Below are 17,996 nucleotides of genomic sequence, written 5' to 3' on the forward strand. Positions count from 1 at the left end.
TAAGAATTTTAAAGAAGTTTATAACATTTCTGGTTGTATTCAATTAGAATTTGATTTTAAAGAATTTGAGAAAGATGAGGAATAAGAGGGAATTTGAGAGATTTCGCAGTGTATTTTAAGCATTCACAAATCTCACCTCTTCCTATGAGATTTCGAGAGAGTTGAATCAAAATTTTACCTAGAATCTCCACAAATCAATTAAACTCCATAAAAATCCATTAAAATCTCTCAAATTCCTAATTGAATACACCCCGTAGTTTTATTTTTCTTTTTTGGTTGATCTTATTTTCTTAATTTTTTTTTCTTTTTTTTTTGGCTCCATCGTATTTTCTTCCTTGGAGACTTGGGAGTGGCTTCTTTATACTTCACATTAGTTCACACGTCTATATGTGGAAAAGTAACTCTACATAATCACAAGTAATGGTCCAAGTAATAGTCTTAGTGCCTTTGTTTCATATAAACTAGGTCGAAAGTTAGAGCAACTTATATAGACAGGTTCACTTGCTCCATGCATACGTCCTTGTCTAATAACGCACTACCATGTAAGTGGATAAGTACTTCCACCTAGATTGTATTATTGAACGAAACGCCATATTAGTAAACTCATTCTTTCTTGTAAGAAAAAGTTGTCTAATTTTAATGCACATATCCTCACAATATAATAAGAAGAGGGTTTCACAACTGACCGATAACGAGAACACGGTTTCACAGCCTACATATATGCAAACAGGCTAAATTTGTAATAAGTTACATTCTTCCTTGTGAACAGACTTCTAACAACTCTTAGAGATGAATCTCAAGGGGCTAACCTATTTCTTTTATGATTAGTTCTTCTAATGACGTCGTTTGTGATCACGAGATCAATGACCTGCATGGTGCCTCTTGTGTTTCCTTCCAGATTCTTTGTCACCATCGGATGAATCTGTGGCATCATCCAAGCCACTCGAGTCTCCTGTGGCTTGATTGGCTGCTACCCTGCCGTGGTCTGTTATCACTGTCAAGCTTGCCATCCTTGTTTCTAGACTTTCTCCTTGATTTTCCATGTTCGGAATGAGTTACCCTGTAGTAGTAGAGTTCCGAATCAAAATCACTTGATTCATCTCTTCCTTCAGATGGACCTGGCCTGCCAGAATTCTCTCAACTTCCAGCCTTTCTTTTACAAGTATGGTATATCTCATCCTCAACAGAACTATTTTCGGGTTCCCAGCGATCCTCTTTGTCCGTGAGTACATCAGAGTTGCATCCCATGTCATCTAGACCCACACTGCTGGACTCATGGGTTCCACGTGATTTCAAATTTTCAACTAGAGAATCAGCTTCCCTCATCTCCATGCTCAAATGATCACGCCTATGTTTCAAATCTAGTGTTGGGACTTTATCATCATCTGAAATATATGACACTTCATCCAAGCGTTTTGATCGTTTCCCAGCATGACTAGGGGGCCTTTCTGCATCGTTTTCTAACAGATCATCACTTAAGTCAGTACTACAGGACCTGGTGGTTCTTTCCCTGCGATTTGAGAATTTACAAGCTTTGCTGGAGTGTGACGAGGGTCCCATGCTTTTCCTCCTACTGTGATGCTCATCACCTTTCATGTTGCTGTCTGATCGCTCTGCATCAGTGTCACGAGCTCTGTTCTTGATGTCCTTATGATCACCCCGACATGTCACTTTCCTCTTTTGCCCAGAATGTCTACCATTGTCATGGTGTGCAGCAACTTTGTCTCTGTCCCTATCTGACCAGTCCCAATTCACTTCATGATTTTTTGTTCTCCTGATCCCTATATTCATCCGGGGATTCTACTTTCTGCTGTTGGCTTGAGCTTTTCCGGGTACCATGATGTGCTATTCTGTTCCGTTGTGACAAATCCCCATCAGATTCAGTTTCATAGGTTTTGTTCTTATGGTCCCTGTTTTGCTGTCTTGAGCTACGCCTAGTATGTCGACGGTGTCCGTCTCTATCTATTTCCCTCTCCAACAATTCTCCATCAGATTCAGTATCCCACTTTCTGCTCCTCCTAGGGTTGTAGTCTCTTAAGTTCTTGCTCTCTTCACATAGATCCTCATCACCTGTACGCTTCTGACGGCATGTTCCCTCTAGAACATAATTTTCATTGTCATATCTTCTACCAGAATCACTGTCCCTCCCTCTAGACCTAGATCTTCGTAAGCCGTACCTGCCATGAATCTGGAAACTATGAGAACCTATCTATAAACTAAAACAGAAGAAAAATGCAAGCTAATATAGAAGAGTTGGATGACAGAGACCAAGAAGTTCTACAAATTATTGTACTGTCCATCAGACCAACAAAAATAAGGAGCACTAAATCTAACACCTAACAGAAAACTACGCCCTCATAGAAAATCATAATACATAAAATAATTAAATCAGGAGATGATAGATTATACAAACTTATCCCAAATTAAACGATGGGCACTTCAAGCACCTGGAAAAATTTAGCACAACAAATTAATTCCTGAATGTGGGCAGTTGTAGTGTCACGTTACCATCACCTGCTGCTTCCTACCAAAATTATTTACTTGCCTCAGATGTATAATTGCATATATTGGAACATGATATATATCTTATGGTATTTTTATGTGCTATATAATCACATGCATGTTGGTCTCTCTCTCTCTAGCCCCTTTGCATGGAATTTGACGTAAATTGGGAGGTTGCAGTTGTAGGGATTGAATGAAAAATCACCCAATCTAATACCATGATAATTTATCCCGGTAGGATGCAGGCCAACTATTGTTTTATATTCCAACAGCTACATTAACATACATCTCACAAGTAATTTATACAACACATTCAACAGCTGCTGCTTAAAGTAAAGCATACCTCTCAGAATCTCCCAATGACTTCTTGCTAGAGTTCCTCCGCTGTCCAAAATTTTCTTGTACCATTGGTTTATCATCTGCATCAGAATAACCAAATAAAGCAACCATTTTTCTCGCCCAAAATTTTGGGGGTGGTCTATCACTATCAACCCATTCATAGTCTCCACCAGGATTGCGGAAACAGTGGATAAAATTGCAAGCTGTACCATGGGAACATGTCTGCAACATTAAACAAGAATGATTATCAATAAGAGAATCCTCAGACTTCAAGGTTAGAATTGACATATTAAAGCCAAAACTTATTTTATTACTCCAAAACAAAATTCTGTAAAATCTTATTCAATCTGAAAAGTACAACCAAAAAAAGACAACGGGAAATGAAGGAACTGCCAAGAAAGAGTGGGTAAATAAGATAACGGGAAATGAAGGAACTGCCAATACCTTGTACCTTGTACCTCGACTTCATATATTCCCCGCATATGGCAACCTTCCATCTGGTCACATTAATAAATTCACAACTTATCTGCCAGAAACAACAACTAGGTCAACAAACCACCCCTCAAGATGGCAGTTCTGAAATATGTCAAGAATGCAGGGAATTAGCATTTATGGAAGCGAAATATAATAAGGAGATTCAAGAAAGAAAGGGATATCCCAAAAACGTTTAGTCAAATAGCAAGCAGGGAAGTTAGTTAAACTGATAGCCAGCTACAATTAGAAGCAAATATAAAACTCGTACAGATATCAATTAAATTAAACTTCAAGGTAGGCAAAGATATGACAGAGGTGCTTTTGCATGAAACCACCCAACATGCAAACAAATAATAGAGGTAGAAAAATGGAATTTTTTTCTCATCACACCCCATAAGCCACTTATTCAAATACAAAGAAAGTGCAATACCTGTTTCCCAGCAAAGTAGCGGCCATTGACAGATTGATAAGCAACAACAGCTGAATCCGTTGATTTGTAGTGTATATACACATTTCCCCGCAAGTGGAATGCACCATTTCTGCAAACCTGACACAGATACTCCATGTGTCACTGTAAGATTACCAACCGAAAATTTGTATGGCGCGAATAGGAAAGTAACACGAAGAAGTCTAGAATTTCAGCCCATTGCCCTTATACTTTTGAAAACAGATGAAGTATTTTGGTATCACAAAGAAGCTGTCAGAAACCTTAAAATTTATAATTTCTCCAAACTTCAAGAATTCCGTATGCACATCCTCATAAAATTCTTCATAGCAGCGCTCAACCTCCTCATCAGTATACTGAAAAGAGGGAAGCAATATGAAACCAGAAAAATTATACTCATCAGCATATACTAAAATAGAAAGAGGCAACTGGCCTATCCCAATATTAAATTTTGTCAAGATACAAAACAGGTGAGCCATACATCCTCCGCCAAAACACGGAAACACCAGTGTGTTCAGAAAGGTAATGGCAACTGTTTAAAGATACTAAGAATGACTGTTTTAAAAAATGAACAATATTGCAACTTTGCATTATAAAAACGTGTACTTGACTTGAATATCAACGAAGATGAGTTCAGATTCACTCACTAAAGCACTTGTCTCCACCAAATATAATAGAAACAAAATCCATCTGATACCCTAAATAGTTATTTTAAAAGAATTAAAGGGACAAAACTAGGGTTGCCTTAATTTGTTTTCAGGTTCTAACTTATAGCATATGTCAACTAACAAAAAAAAAACATCGTACATGCAAAGATATACCTGAAAATAAATGAAGGAAAACATAACACAACATGGTGACACTCAAAGATCAACCCAATACAACAGAATCTTAGAGCAAAACTGTAAACGGAAAATCGGTAACACTATCATCGAAACAAGAAAAGTTTTCCATTTCTAACCAAACATTCTGCATAAAAAAGCTAACTATATGATTTGTACCTATTTTTTTCTCAATGAAAAGAAAGAAATTTAATAAAACAAAACTTTACAATCAGTGAACAAGAAGCACACCGGCAGCCATAAACAAAACGGAATTAACAAAGATGTACGGCAACCACATAGAAAACTATGATTGCCAGTTCATTATAATGCTTACTAATAAAGATCCTATAATACAAAGTCCAAATGAATTATTTACATTCTTCAGATTCTGATTATGGAAAAAATAAGCAATTCAGCTTCATAATAGATTCTTTGTTCTTTTCATTTCATTTTCCTTTGACATGTTTAGAGTGAAAGTAGAGTTAACTGCATTCAGATACTTCTAAAAGTTGTAGCCAACCATCACAAACTGTGGGATGTAAGATGTGATATCAGACAGCTTTAACACCTCCCACGACAGATATATTGCCCAACAAACTATGAGTCGTTAAGGAAGAAAACTTGTAGATTACTACAGAAAACTCATGAACTTATGAAACAATTGAACACATAAAAGAAAAAAGAAAAAAAATATCTCAATATGGACACTGAAGCATGATATCTCTCACTGGCATAAAATAAAAGAAACATCATGACCAAACACGACTATAACATCCCTTAAAAAATACATATTTTCTTGTAACTCAGCTTTCTTTTAATTGATAAAATGTTATATTTGTGATTAAAATAAAGGTTACTTCCAAAGCATGAGACCACACGTGTAGAGAGACATGTCAACACACACTAGGTTAATATAGGTGTAAAGAAGAAATAAATAGGGTAGAAACCTTATGACATAAAGGTAATAAGATTAAGAAAACAAGGGATACATTATGTGGTAACACCTTACTATTGCCAGCAAGGAAGGATACACTATTGGGGTATCTTTGATTCCAAGAACCAAGGCGGAAAGCTTGAACCCCCACCAAAGTGGATCTCACAAATGAATCTCTGATCAATCAAGTCAAAGAAGAAGCGTACCATTTCACAAATGAACAGATTATAAAATGAACTAAGCCACATCCCTGAACTAGGACACAACAAATAACAGCTCAAAACAAAAATGATACAACAGTCTATGATGGTAGAAAACAACCACAAACAACAAGGAAAAAAAAAAGGTTCATTTGATGTCAGATATGCCTACTTAACATAGTAGGATTAGAAACAATAAACCAAAGGTTTCACAGATTTGGGAAAGATATGAAAACCCCAAAAGTTAGAATTAGGATACAAGAATCACGGGAAGGCATGGCAGCATTAACAGACCTCAAGCCCCTCATCCTGCTCCCAAGCAAGGCCGGGACCATTGTACATGTTCTTGATAAGCAGTGTGGAAGATTTATCAGGACAGAAATGCACTCTGCTACAACGCTGACCAAACCGACAAGCTCCAGTTTTCAAATGGAAAGGGCAATGAGCTTTATCCTGTCAGATATAAAGTACACAACTTAAAGATTATAGATCATTCACTGCTGATCAAAATGGCAGTCAGCTCGTGAAATATAAGAAGTATTATCAGAGATATAAAGACTAAAGAGTTCCCAACACACAAATGGGTAATAAGGGCAATCATGAGATGACAAAGGAACACCTGTTCAGTTCCAAAATGGGGTACTTGTTGAGCAACACTCTCAATCAGCTGCTGTGCTGACATTGATGAACTTTTATAATCAGAAAAAGCTTCAGATTGTGGAGGGAGAGGATTTGACGTAGGCCTATCAGAATCCTGTCAAAACAAATGACAACCTCCACAATTTAAACTCATTGGTTAAACCAAACATGAAACTTATCTGTACGATAATCTATCCTACAATATATCTAAACAAAGTTCCAGATTCATGTTGCACACCTTTCTACTTTCTTGGTCCGTGGTTTTCTTAGGAATCTTGACCCTTTTCTTCTTGAGAATTATCTCATTTCCTTGCCAGATAATTTCAGCAGGTCCTTCTTCATAGTCCCACTCATCAACCTCATTACCGTCATTTTCATTTTCGACCTGCCATACATACCGCAAGCAATAGTGAAAACCCATTTTTAAGGCAAAATGTATATTTCCTCCCAAACTATTTCCAAACCAAAATAAATTAGAACCATAATGCTAAGAAGGAGTTGATATGCCCTATAAATAGCATTTTAAACTATCCTACTTCAAGCATACAATGTTTATGCCTTACCCGTCAAATATAGCTGAAGCGCTGACCAAACATTAACAACGTTCATTTCACAAACACTATATTTTTGTTTCCAAATCAAGACCATGCCTCTTACCACAGGCATGAAGCTATCATATCACCTGACAACAGAAGCATCTTGCAACCCATATAGAAGGATCACTACTCCACAAAACGGGCGTACAAATGATGCTACCTTCACTAAACAACTTAACCAAAAAAAAAACAAAAGGAAATCGTACATGTAACAGAATGCAGTTAAAGCACCGGTACGAATAGCATAATTAGAATCCAGAAAGCCAATGACAACTAATATATTCAGCAATACTATTCTTCCTGAGCTACATTGCATCACTAAATCAACCAAGTATCTCTGTTTATCGTATTTCGAGCACATTCTCAAACACCAACTGAACAAATAGATCAATGAACTACGAAACTATGCTGCTAATTTCCGTAATCGAAATTCGAAAATTGCAGTCCAAAGAATAAAGGTTGATAAACAAAACAACCTGTTGATTCCGAGACAATTCGTCTTCTTCCTCACGAGCCTTGATTCTTGTTCGTTCTTCCTCCTCTTCTTCTTCGATTTGTTTCTTCCTCTTAACCTCCATGGCTTCGATCCACACCATCTCTCGCTCCTCGAAAATCTTCCTTTCTCTTTCCGACCGCTCGGCCTCCTCTTGCTCGATCATCGTAATCTTCGCAAGCTCTAGAGGATCGTTGAGAATGGCGTCATGTTCCTCTCGCTCTTTCAGCGCCATCTCCTTCCTCGTCTGCTTTCTCTTCATCTTCTTCATCGCTTTCCTCTTCTCCTTCCTATTCGTCATCCCTTTCTCCGCTCCCAAAGGCTCCGTTCTGGGCTCAATACCTCCTCCTACTGTTTCTCCTTCTTTTGCCGCTGCTTCAGCCAGCGTCGATTCCATTCTCTACCACTTGGTTTCAGGCCTGAATTTAGAAAAAAAGTTGCTCACCGCGCCCGTCGGACTGCCCAGGCTTCTTATGCCAGGCCTTGCGACGAAAAACCAATTCAGAGCCCAACGGCTCGCTGCTGGGATTCGCCTTCAACGCTGCTACAGACTTCTCCGACTTTCCCTGTTTGGTTCCCTAGAAAGACAAGTAAAACCAACGACGCCTTAGACGACGAAGATCGAGAACTCAATTCGAAATCGTATGAGGTGTGCGCGTTGATCTGCCGTCGAATTGTGGGAAGGCGATGATTGTGGTGGTGGCGGGTACGTTGGGGAGTGAGATAGAGAAATGGGTTGTGGTGAAGGACTTTAGATTCAAAACTTACAGTTGCTTTCGAGTTTCTGGAGGTTAACAGAAAGCGTGTCCTCTCAGAAAATACTGCCGTGGCAATGCAGTGAAAACCAGACTCTGCTGGCTCCTCCCATTGAAGTCATTCGGGCATTTCAGTCCGCTGCGGCATTTCGTTGAACACTTTCGGGGCATTTTGTCTTGATGAAGTTGCCAATTTTTTGGGCACTGTGGAAATTTATTTTCATGCACTCCAATCTCGTGGCTCTTGGGTGCGTTGCGTTCCCTTATATGTGTTATGTCTAATATCTTTGGGTGTCTAAAGAAATTTAGAAATTAGATGAAGGGTTCCAAAGAAAATGGGTGTTTAAAAATGCATTTTGCCTACAGAAATAAACTTTTTTACCTCTTTGGGTAATGACAGATAAATGAACACCTGTTTTTTTGTTTTCGTTTGATTTATAATTGACAATCAAAAATAAAAAATCTTGTGTGAAAATCACTCTTTTAATCAAACATTTGATCACACATGCAGACAATTACTAAATTTAGTATAAAAAAAATGAGTGTATGTTGACCTAAATCTAAAAAGAGGTTTATGTTGTGAAGTAGGATTATCACGACACAATGTTAAGTGATGTTTCAAACGCATATGTATTTTTAGTCAGAATATAATGCAAATTGACATTTCATCAAGTTTTTGGTAAGCCTAAAATCATTTATCAAGTCACATTGCACACTTGTCGACATATGCCAACAGCTTTCGAGCAAGCATGTCGACTGAGATCAATAGCTTTTGTGTGACCATGCCGACATATGCTAGTGTATGTCGAGTGAGCCTATCGGCAAATGCACATAGCAAATGCATACAAAAGAATGATGCTAGCAACTATCTAACATAGTGTCCATAAGGGTAATTCATCAAGCAGTTGGAGGGCAACTTTTAAGAACTTCTCAAGTTTTAAAAAGTTATCACCCAGCTCTTCTACAAAAGATTTATGAGCTTGAAAGTGTCAGCTGACCCACCTTACTTTAAGATGGATCCGCCCCTGATAGTGTGATAGGACCCACTTTTCTTTGCTAAGTGAGGAGGACCCACTTTAGCTCGAATAACTTACAGACAAGTTTTTATTTTTTATTTTTTTTTTTATGAAACTTACAAACAAGTTATTGTGCGGTTGGTTGCACTTTGGATTTGGAGTGTTGGACTACTCACCACTTTCCGTTAAAACTCTGTGCGCTTGTTTTCCTTTTCCTACTAGTGTTCGATCCAACTTCCTCGTTCATGCAGGATTCCTTATTCCACATCATTCTCTCTTTCTCTTATTTGTTTCTTACTAATATTATCCCAAAAAACAAAAAATTATCTAAATTACCAAGATTTTTTGTTTTTTTTTTCTTTCTGAAAACTGTTTGTAGAGGAGGAAGGGTTGCATATATTCCCAAGTATAACTATTGCCTACACAACAAGTCATCACCCTACCTGGGAATCTTAGGCCTGTTCTTAAAGGTACCCTCTTGATTTTCCAATCCACTTTTTCTCCATATTTTAGTATTCTATATATTTAGTTCTCTGAAAAACTGTGTCTTGGGTTGTTGTCTGCTTTCATCCTCATTGCTTGTAGACTAATATTTATTTATTTAATTTTTTGTAATTTGATTATTTTTTCCACATATATTTGTTTTGTTTAACAAGTCAATCTTTTGCCTTAACAGGAAAATTTTTTAATTTGTTTGGGGGTATAGAAAAGAATTTAAATTTACCAAAACTGTAAGAATTTCTGGGGTGGGTTAGATGCATGCAGTTGAAAAAGTATTGGGTTTCTCGTTTTGATTTGGATTCAATTCGTGAAAATGCCAATTGGGTATGTGTTTGTTTGATCAGAAAGTGGAAAGAAATTGTTTCTGGGGAATGCCCTTTGCTGGTTTGGGTGAATTAGGTATTGCATAAATTTGTGTTCTTTTGGTTAAGGTCTGTTTCGTTTATGGAGAAGTAGGAAAGGTGTTTTTTGGTTGATTGATTATATATGATTTTGATTAGTGAAAGGGTTTCTTTTGCAGATATTGTTTGGTTGATCAGGGTTTCACAAATTTTTAGAGTCAATGGAACAGTTGCAATTAACTGCAGAATCTCAGCAGAAAACGTTCAGAAGACGTTCAGAATGGGAGCCAGAAGACGTGGGAAGTTATTTAGCTTCTGAACTCAAGAATGGGAGCCAGAAGACGTTCAGAAGCTAATGCTGATATTGAGGCCGATGAGAAGTTTGGGTTCCATTCAGGGTCGGACTTTACATTTGAAGAGTTTCAGAAACATGCTGCTACTTTTAAGGAGAGTTACTTCGGAACAAAGGATGTCAAGGAGGGTTCAACTTGTGGTGAAACTAAAAGAAAAACATGGGAACCCTCTGTGGAGGATATCGAAGGTGAATACTGGCGAATAGTTGAGATACCAACAACAGATGAGGTTGAGGTATGTAACTATATTTTTCAGAACCTTTAACTCATTTTGTGATTATTGAATGTACTCTTATCTTTGTAAATGGCATTTTTTCTGTTCGTATGTCAGGTTTACTATGGAGCTGACTTGGAAACAGGAGTATTTGGAAGTGGTTTTCCTAAGGCATCATCAACCGGAAGTGATTCGAAAAAATATGCATTGTCAGGTTGGAATCTAAATAACTTCCCACGTCTGCCTGGTTCTGCACTGTGTTTTGAAGCAAGCGATATCTCGGGAGTTCTAGTCCGGTGGCTCTATGTTGGGATGTGCTTTTCTTCATTTTTTTGGGTATGTCATTCCACTATGATGGTCGAAAAACGGCCCTCCACATCTTTTATCCCTTGTGTTTTTGAAAAAGCTTAATATTTTGGTTTACTGTTTTGCTTATTTGGACTTCTTTTGGTGGTTCGTAACAGCATGTTGAGGACCACCACCTCTCTTTGGAACGTACAATGAGAGCGTATTTGCCTGATCTGTTCGAGGAACAACCTGAAATACTCAATGAACTGGTAAGAAGGAGTACCTCAGGCACTGAGATCACATATTTCATCTTTGTTCACGTCATTCAGCTATCTCCTACAGTTTTAAGGTCTGAAGGAGTACCTGTGCATCGAGCCGTCCAGCATTCTGGGGAGTTTGTTCTTACCCTCCCGCGGGCATACCATTCTGGATTTAATTGTGGTTGTAATGAGGCAATGAACGTGGCCCCTGTTGATTGGTTAGAACATGGGCAAAATGCAGTTGAGCTCTACAGTGAGCAGTGTCGCAAGACGGCAATTTCATATGACAAATTGCTACTGGGATCAGCTCGGGAAGCTGTACAGGCCCTCTGGGAAAAATCAGTTTTTGGAAAGAAAACTACAAGAAATATGAGCTGGCAAAGTGTTTGTGGCAAAGATGGTCTACTCGCCAGAGCAGTTAAGACACGAGTGCGAATGGAGGAAGAAAGACTAGATCATCTTCCAATTTGTATGAAGTTGAAAAAGATGGAAAGAGACTTTGATTTGAATAATGAGAGAGAATGTTTTTCTTGCTTCTACGACTTACAAAAAAACAAAAAAAAAACAAAAAAAAAAAAAGATTTTACATGAAAAAATGGGTACATTTTACATAAAAATGGTACTTACAAAAAAAAGGGATACATTTTACATATATAAAGTAGTACATTTGTAATGAAAAATTGGTACATTATAAATAAATTATGAGTACAAATAAAAGGTAAATAAAATTATGAGTACAAATAAAAGTTTAAAAAATAAGGGACAAAAAGAAATTAATACATGAGTACAAATTAAAAATTAAAAGAAAATTGGTACAATTTAAAATTTAAAACAAACTATAGATAGAAATATATGATAAAAAGTTTAGCCATGAACATAAATATACTAAATGTAATGTTTCTAACCCTAAATAAATGACGTTTATTAAAACCCAAGAACCTTAAAAAAATTGAAAATGAATAAGATTTTAATCAATGGAGTATAAAAACTAGGAACGAGAACCTAATTTCTCTCCTAAAATGTCGCATCTAATCTAGTTAATCCTAAAAATGTGGCAGATCAGATTTCAGGTCGGTTGACCTCACCAACTTTGAGTTTGTAAAAACCCGCATGCATATAAAGCCACCAACACCGAACTTCTCTTCTAAAAATCTTCATGCATGTATAACTCACATTCTCTCGTTATCGAAAAACCACCAACTTCGCGTCCTCTATTTTCTTTCTTTCCTTCCTAAACCCTAGTCTCCTAGTCTTGGAGATTATTTTTCGTGCAAGCTCTCCACGCTGCCAAGTCCATCAAGATTTGCTTCGAAGACTGAAAGATGGAAGTGAAGAGGCAAGTTCGGTCAACTGTCGTCTGGCGGGGCCGCTGTCAGGTTAGTATTCCTTCTCGGCCTCCTGTTTCTGAATTCTGGGCAGGCCCTGCCTACCTCAATTCACCCCTACCCACCACATTGCCCATGCCGCACTTTGCGCACGTGTCTCCTTCCCCGGAAGGAGATCATCCGACCAGTGCTGAGGCTGCGACGCGTGCTCTCCGTCGTATTCTCAACATGGATGTCGGTGAGCCTCCTATGAGAGACCACATGGTCAGTCCTGAGGATGCGACCAAGACTTTATGTCGCATGCTCAAGATTGATACTTGAGCAATGTTGCGGGTGACGGAAATTTACGTACGACATGTCATGATTATCAAACGTTCTTTTTGTTTTCTGGTCGAGACATGACTGTCAAACGTTGAGTTTCGCCAGAAAATAAAAGAAGCATCAAAGGTTGCAATGTAGACCCTAGTTAATTGCCTGTCAAGTTTTCCGCTAAGTTTTCGGACGTGGCGAGTCGAGTCGAGTGTGAGCCTCGTTCTTGGCTGACAAGTGACAAGGGCAACAGTCAAGGTCTAGATTGTAGCATTTGATATTAGAATTTTTAGTCTGAATATTAATTCTTTTTAATATTAATTATACGTGGGATCATTTAGATATTTTACTTTTGCACACGGAATGTTGTGGTAGATTAGTGACGTGAATCGTTGAAGTTCGACGGAGCGAGTTTAGGTAAAAAAAGTGATATCATCGTCACACTGGTAAGGGGGATTGAGATATATTGGATTGATATATAAATTACTGCAGGGGGAAAGATAGTATTATTTGGGATTGTTAGGATTTTGTTTTCGAAAGAAATATTGTGAGTGCCCCTAATTGTTTGTGTTGACGGTCTGAACTGTTAAGGATTTTTGGTGGATAGATTGGTGACTAGGATTGAACTGGGTTGGCTAGGATTGTATTGAGTAGGGTAAGTTTATTGGTGTCAGGTATGTTTGAAGGGGATTGGCTAATTTGGCGCCTAGGATTTAATTGGGTTGAATAGGATTGAACTGGGTTGTGAAAATGATCTTATAATTTAAGGTATGTGTGAAGGAGATTTGGCTACCTTGGTGTCGAGGATTAAATCGGATTGAATAAGATTGAACTAGGTTGGAAACAATCTTTAGTTTAAGGTATGTGTGAAGAAGATTGGGTTATTTGGTGCGTAGGATTGAATCGGGTTGAATAGGATCATTCGTATAATTTAAGGTATGTGTGAAGGAGATTTGGCTGGTTTGATGCCTAGGGTTGAATAGGATTGACTTGGGTTGGAAACAATAGTTAGTTTAAGACGTGTGAAGGAGATCGGGCTAGTTAGGTACCTAGGATGAATCGGGTTGAATATGATCGTTCGTATAATTTAAGGTAGGAAATTTGGCTAGTTTGCTGCCTAGGGTTGAATTGGGTATGAAATAATGAATAGGATTGAACTGGTTTGGAAATTATCGTTGGTTTAGGGGATGTGTGAAGGAGATTGGGCTAGTTTGGTGCCTAGGATTGAATTGGGTTGAATAAGATTGAATTGGGTTGGAAATGATCGTTTAACTTAAGGTATGGATGAAAGAGATTTGGCTAGTTTGGTGCCTAAGATTGAACCGAATTGGAAATGAGTGTATAATTTAAGGTATGTGTGAGTTTGGCTAGTTTGGTGCCTAGAGTTGAACAGGATTGAAGTGGATTGCAAACAATTGTAAAATTTAAGGTACGTATGAAAGAGACTTGAATAGTTTGGTGCATACGATGAATTGGATTGAATAAGTTATATAATTTAAGGTATGAAATGATTTTTAGTTCTGAGGAGATTAGAAAGCCAAATGGGAAAAGTTTTGAGGAAAATAAATAAAGAATTCTCGAAGGAAACAAGGCTAGAGTTTTATGGGAGGGATTCTTTTTCTAAAGTGGACTCCTTATTATACGCTATTAAAAATAAAATAAAATAAAAAAATTTCTTGCATTACAAGTTTCTTCATTTTATATTTTTAAAAGCTCGAACTCAGTACGTAAAAATGTGTGTGAAGTTGAACTGCTAAACATGTGGAATCAATGGCTTATAACCTAAATGTTTTTCAAATTTTTTTCAGATTTAAACTGGTTTGTTGTAGGTCTTGTGACCTTAAACACACAAGTGTGAGGAAAACCCATCTTCAATTTAAGTCAGTGAACTTAAAGGTCCGTTAGCCTTGTGGACCTGCCTAGTTGAGATTCTAAGAGCCTCTGAGACTGGCTGTAAACCCTGTAAAATCCCGCAAAACTTAGAGTCGAAGCCTATCAATTTTACGTGTTGTCGCGTGAAGAGGGTAATGTGTAGAGGCGTCCGCGTTATACGGGTTGTATGAATCTGCTGTGGAGGTAGTTGAGTACTTACTAGTAATGTGCGGAGCTGCCATTCTTGATGGAGTGAAAGCCACCAAACAATAAGCTCTCGAAAGCTAATAAGTGTACACAATAACGAAAAACATCTATAAGGCTATCTGTTCCGTTGGGAGTGTGTGAAGCCACTGTTTCGGGCGGTATGTAAACGCCTAACCCTTAGCCAGAGAGGGCTACCACCCCAGTGGGGAAAGCTAGTACACACATAAACAAAAACTGGAGAAGGCTACCTGTTGAGAGTGGTGACGGGTTGCGTTCAGGTAAGTGCTTACCTGATTTTCTAACGGAGAGGAGTACCGCTCTTATAGCGTGGAAGCTACTACACAGATAACTTCTACCATAATTAACGGTTAGACTTGTGGTATTGAGTTAGTTTACTTGGTTTGCTTCTAGTGACAGAGGCTTTAAGTGCTTCAATAGGAATTCAACTGGTCTCTCGTCTAACGGGTTTTAAGTGCACTTAGACTTGTTGAGAATGTGTCAACTTGCACAATTTTCACCTCACTAACACAAGCCCTATAACGTACCAGTGAAACTTGTATACAAATGAAACTTCTAAAATAGAAAAGCTTGTTGATTTCTTGTGTTTGCTCAATTAACGATTTCATTCATGCTTCAGTAGTGTGCTGGATTCGAGCATATTTTAACATTACAAATGCCATAAGAAACTGAACTTTCAATTAAAACAATCAGTATAAAAGTAGCGAACGAGGAGTCCACTTATGGAAAAGAACGAAGCAAAACTCTGTCCGAAGCAAAAGTTGGGGGGAGAAGGTAGGGAATTGGAAGACATGGTCATATATCCCAGATTGCCTTTTTGCAGCTTTGAGTTTAAAGATCAAGTAGGCAAAATGTGCAGCAAGTTGAAAGGAACGGGTTAATTAGCAGGTGGATTAGGCTGAATCGAAGGGGATGGGATTTGTAGAACTTAGAGCCTTTTGCATAAACTTGGGTCACCATTTGAAATTATTAAGAAAACTACCCCTCTGATCACTTTCCGAGTCTCAACAACGACTATGGGCAGGGGGGTAATTATAAACCTATTGATTTGGGTTCTCAGTTATTTGTGCAGGTTACATACCAAAATCACGCGGAAGATTCAACGTCCCATGTTCAGGTAAGAGATCATGCCGTGCTTCCACGCTGGCCAACAACTTTAGAGTTCCATAAGGGCCGGACAAAAGTTGCTACGGCAGATTAAGTGCATCCACAAGCGCCGGACAAAAGTTTCTACATAACATAACTGCATATAATGAATTACAAGTTGCTCAATATGAAGGTTCTTTTAACAGAAACAACAAGTCCACCTTCATCAGTTTTTCGAGAAGAAAAGTAGGAGAGACCGAGATTGGTTTTGCAAATAGTCGCGGCATCTTTTTCTTTTGTTTTTTTTACCAAGCATAATGTATGCATACTCAAGAACGCGCCCTATAAGACATCACCTCCCGTTTAGGGTACATATACCAGATAACCTTTCTGCCGGTTCACTCATGCATTCTGATCCGTAATAAAAAGAAGGCATTACCGACCATAGACAACAATTTTTCTGCAATGAAGCTATTCAGATTATGCAACCTTTTGGAACACCGTTTCTTCATCAATCTGCATAACTTATACAAATAACCACACAAGTTATGAGAATGTTAACGCAGAGTTAGACAACTGAAACTTCCATTCGACTCCAAAAGTAAAAGGCAATGAAACTGCCAACCAACGTTATGTAAAGTCCTCGATACCCTGCCTTTCGGACAACTTCTTCTCTCCCTCACCTCGCCACGAAAAGCTAATGACATCGATCTCCTTTACGACGTGTGAAGGGATGGATAATATTCATAACTCAGGTACCAATTTGATGCACGCAAGAGCAATAAGAAGATGTAAAGATTTAATTTTTCTGTGGAGAATACAAATGATTGGTACAAATTTTACGTCTAACATTTTCAGCTGGAGAAAACAGAGTATGTGAAAATTTGAGAAACGAAAAGGTTTGGACTTCGGATTCGAAGCTTACCGGTGAAGCTCAACCGTGAGCTTTCGAGTTTCTGGAGATTAATACCAAGCGTCTCCTCGCCCAGAAAACACTGCCGTGGCAATGCAGTGAAAACCAGACTGTGCTAGCTCCTCTCCCCTGAAGTCATTCGGGCATTTCAGTCCACTGCAGCATTTCGTCCAACACTTTGGGGCATTTTGTCTTTTTGAAGTTGCCAATTTTTTGGGCACTATAGAAAATTATTTTCATGCACTCTAGTCTCATGGCTCTTGGGTGCATTGCGTTCCCTTCTTTGTGTTATCTCTAACATCTTTGGGCGTCTAAAGAAATTTAGAAATTAGATGAAGGGTTCCAAAGAAAATGGGTGTTTAAAAACGCATTTTGCGTACAAAAATAATTTTTTTTTACCTCTTTGGGATGTCGGATAAACAAACACCCGTTGTTTCGTTTTCGTTTGATTTACAATTTGACGACCAAAAACAAAAAATATTGTGTGAAATGACGGATAAGCGAGCATGCCGATTGAGGGCAATAGTTTTTGTGTGATCATGCTAACAGATGCTAGTGTATGCCGAGTGAGTCTATCGGCAAATGCACATAGCAAACACATACAAAAGAATGAGGCTAGCAACTATCTAACCCACTGTCCATAGAGGCAATTCGTCAAGCAGTTGGAGAGCAACTTTTAAGGGCATCTCAAGTTTTAAAAAGTTATCACCCAATTCTTCCATAAAAGATTTCTGAGCTTGAGAGGATCAGCTGACCCACCTTGCTTTAAGGTGGATCCGCCCCTGATTATGTGATAGGACCCACTTTTCTTTGCCAAGTGAGGAGGACCCACTTTAGCTCGAATAACTGAGAGACAATTATTACTAACAAAGAGCACATACTTTGTGTGTTAAGTGCATATTTTTTTTTTAATATTACATAATTATTGTTTTGTCTTTCTTATATAAATATTGTGTATCAAAAGTGAGGGTAAAATTAGAAAAATAAGTATATGATTGTCATTTTGTCAAAAGGTACAAAATTACTATTTTGCCCTCCTTTTGTCAATAGTGTGTATGAAAAGTGAGGTCAAAATATGAAAAAAAAGGAAAA

The 17,996-nt window shown here is 38.1% G+C and overlaps 2 pseudogenes across 2 annotated transcripts; one reads left to right on the forward strand and one right to left on the reverse strand.

Moving 5' to 3' along the window:
- Positions 1-626: 626 nt before the first annotated feature.
- LOC137724011 (uncharacterized) lies at positions 627-8,461 on the reverse strand (annotated as a pseudogene). The gene is made up of 9 exons (XR_015962357.1): positions 7,430-8,461; positions 6,596-6,742; positions 6,338-6,472; positions 6,013-6,171; positions 4,024-4,116; positions 3,746-3,862; positions 3,293-3,367; positions 2,846-3,063; positions 627-2,177 (listed from the first exon to the last, which is right to left on the reverse strand). The product of XR_015962357.1 is annotated as an uncharacterized LOC137724011 (transcript).
- Positions 8,462-9,838: 1,377 nt separating this feature from the next.
- Positions 9,839-11,765, forward strand: LOC137724636 (lysine-specific demethylase JMJ18 pseudogene; annotated as a pseudogene). Its single transcript, XR_015962119.1, has 4 exons — positions 9,839-10,117; positions 10,239-10,647; positions 10,744-10,962; positions 11,091-11,765. The product of XR_015962119.1 is annotated as a lysine-specific demethylase JMJ18 pseudogene (transcript).
- Positions 11,766-17,996: the final 6,231 nt, after the last annotated feature.

The sequence above is a fragment of the Pyrus communis genome, chromosome 5 (assembly GCF_041283825.1).
Source record: "Pyrus communis isolate YQ-2024b chromosome 5, ASM4128382v1, whole genome shotgun sequence".
Classification (NCBI taxonomy): domain Eukaryota; kingdom Viridiplantae; phylum Streptophyta; class Magnoliopsida; order Rosales; family Rosaceae; genus Pyrus; species Pyrus communis.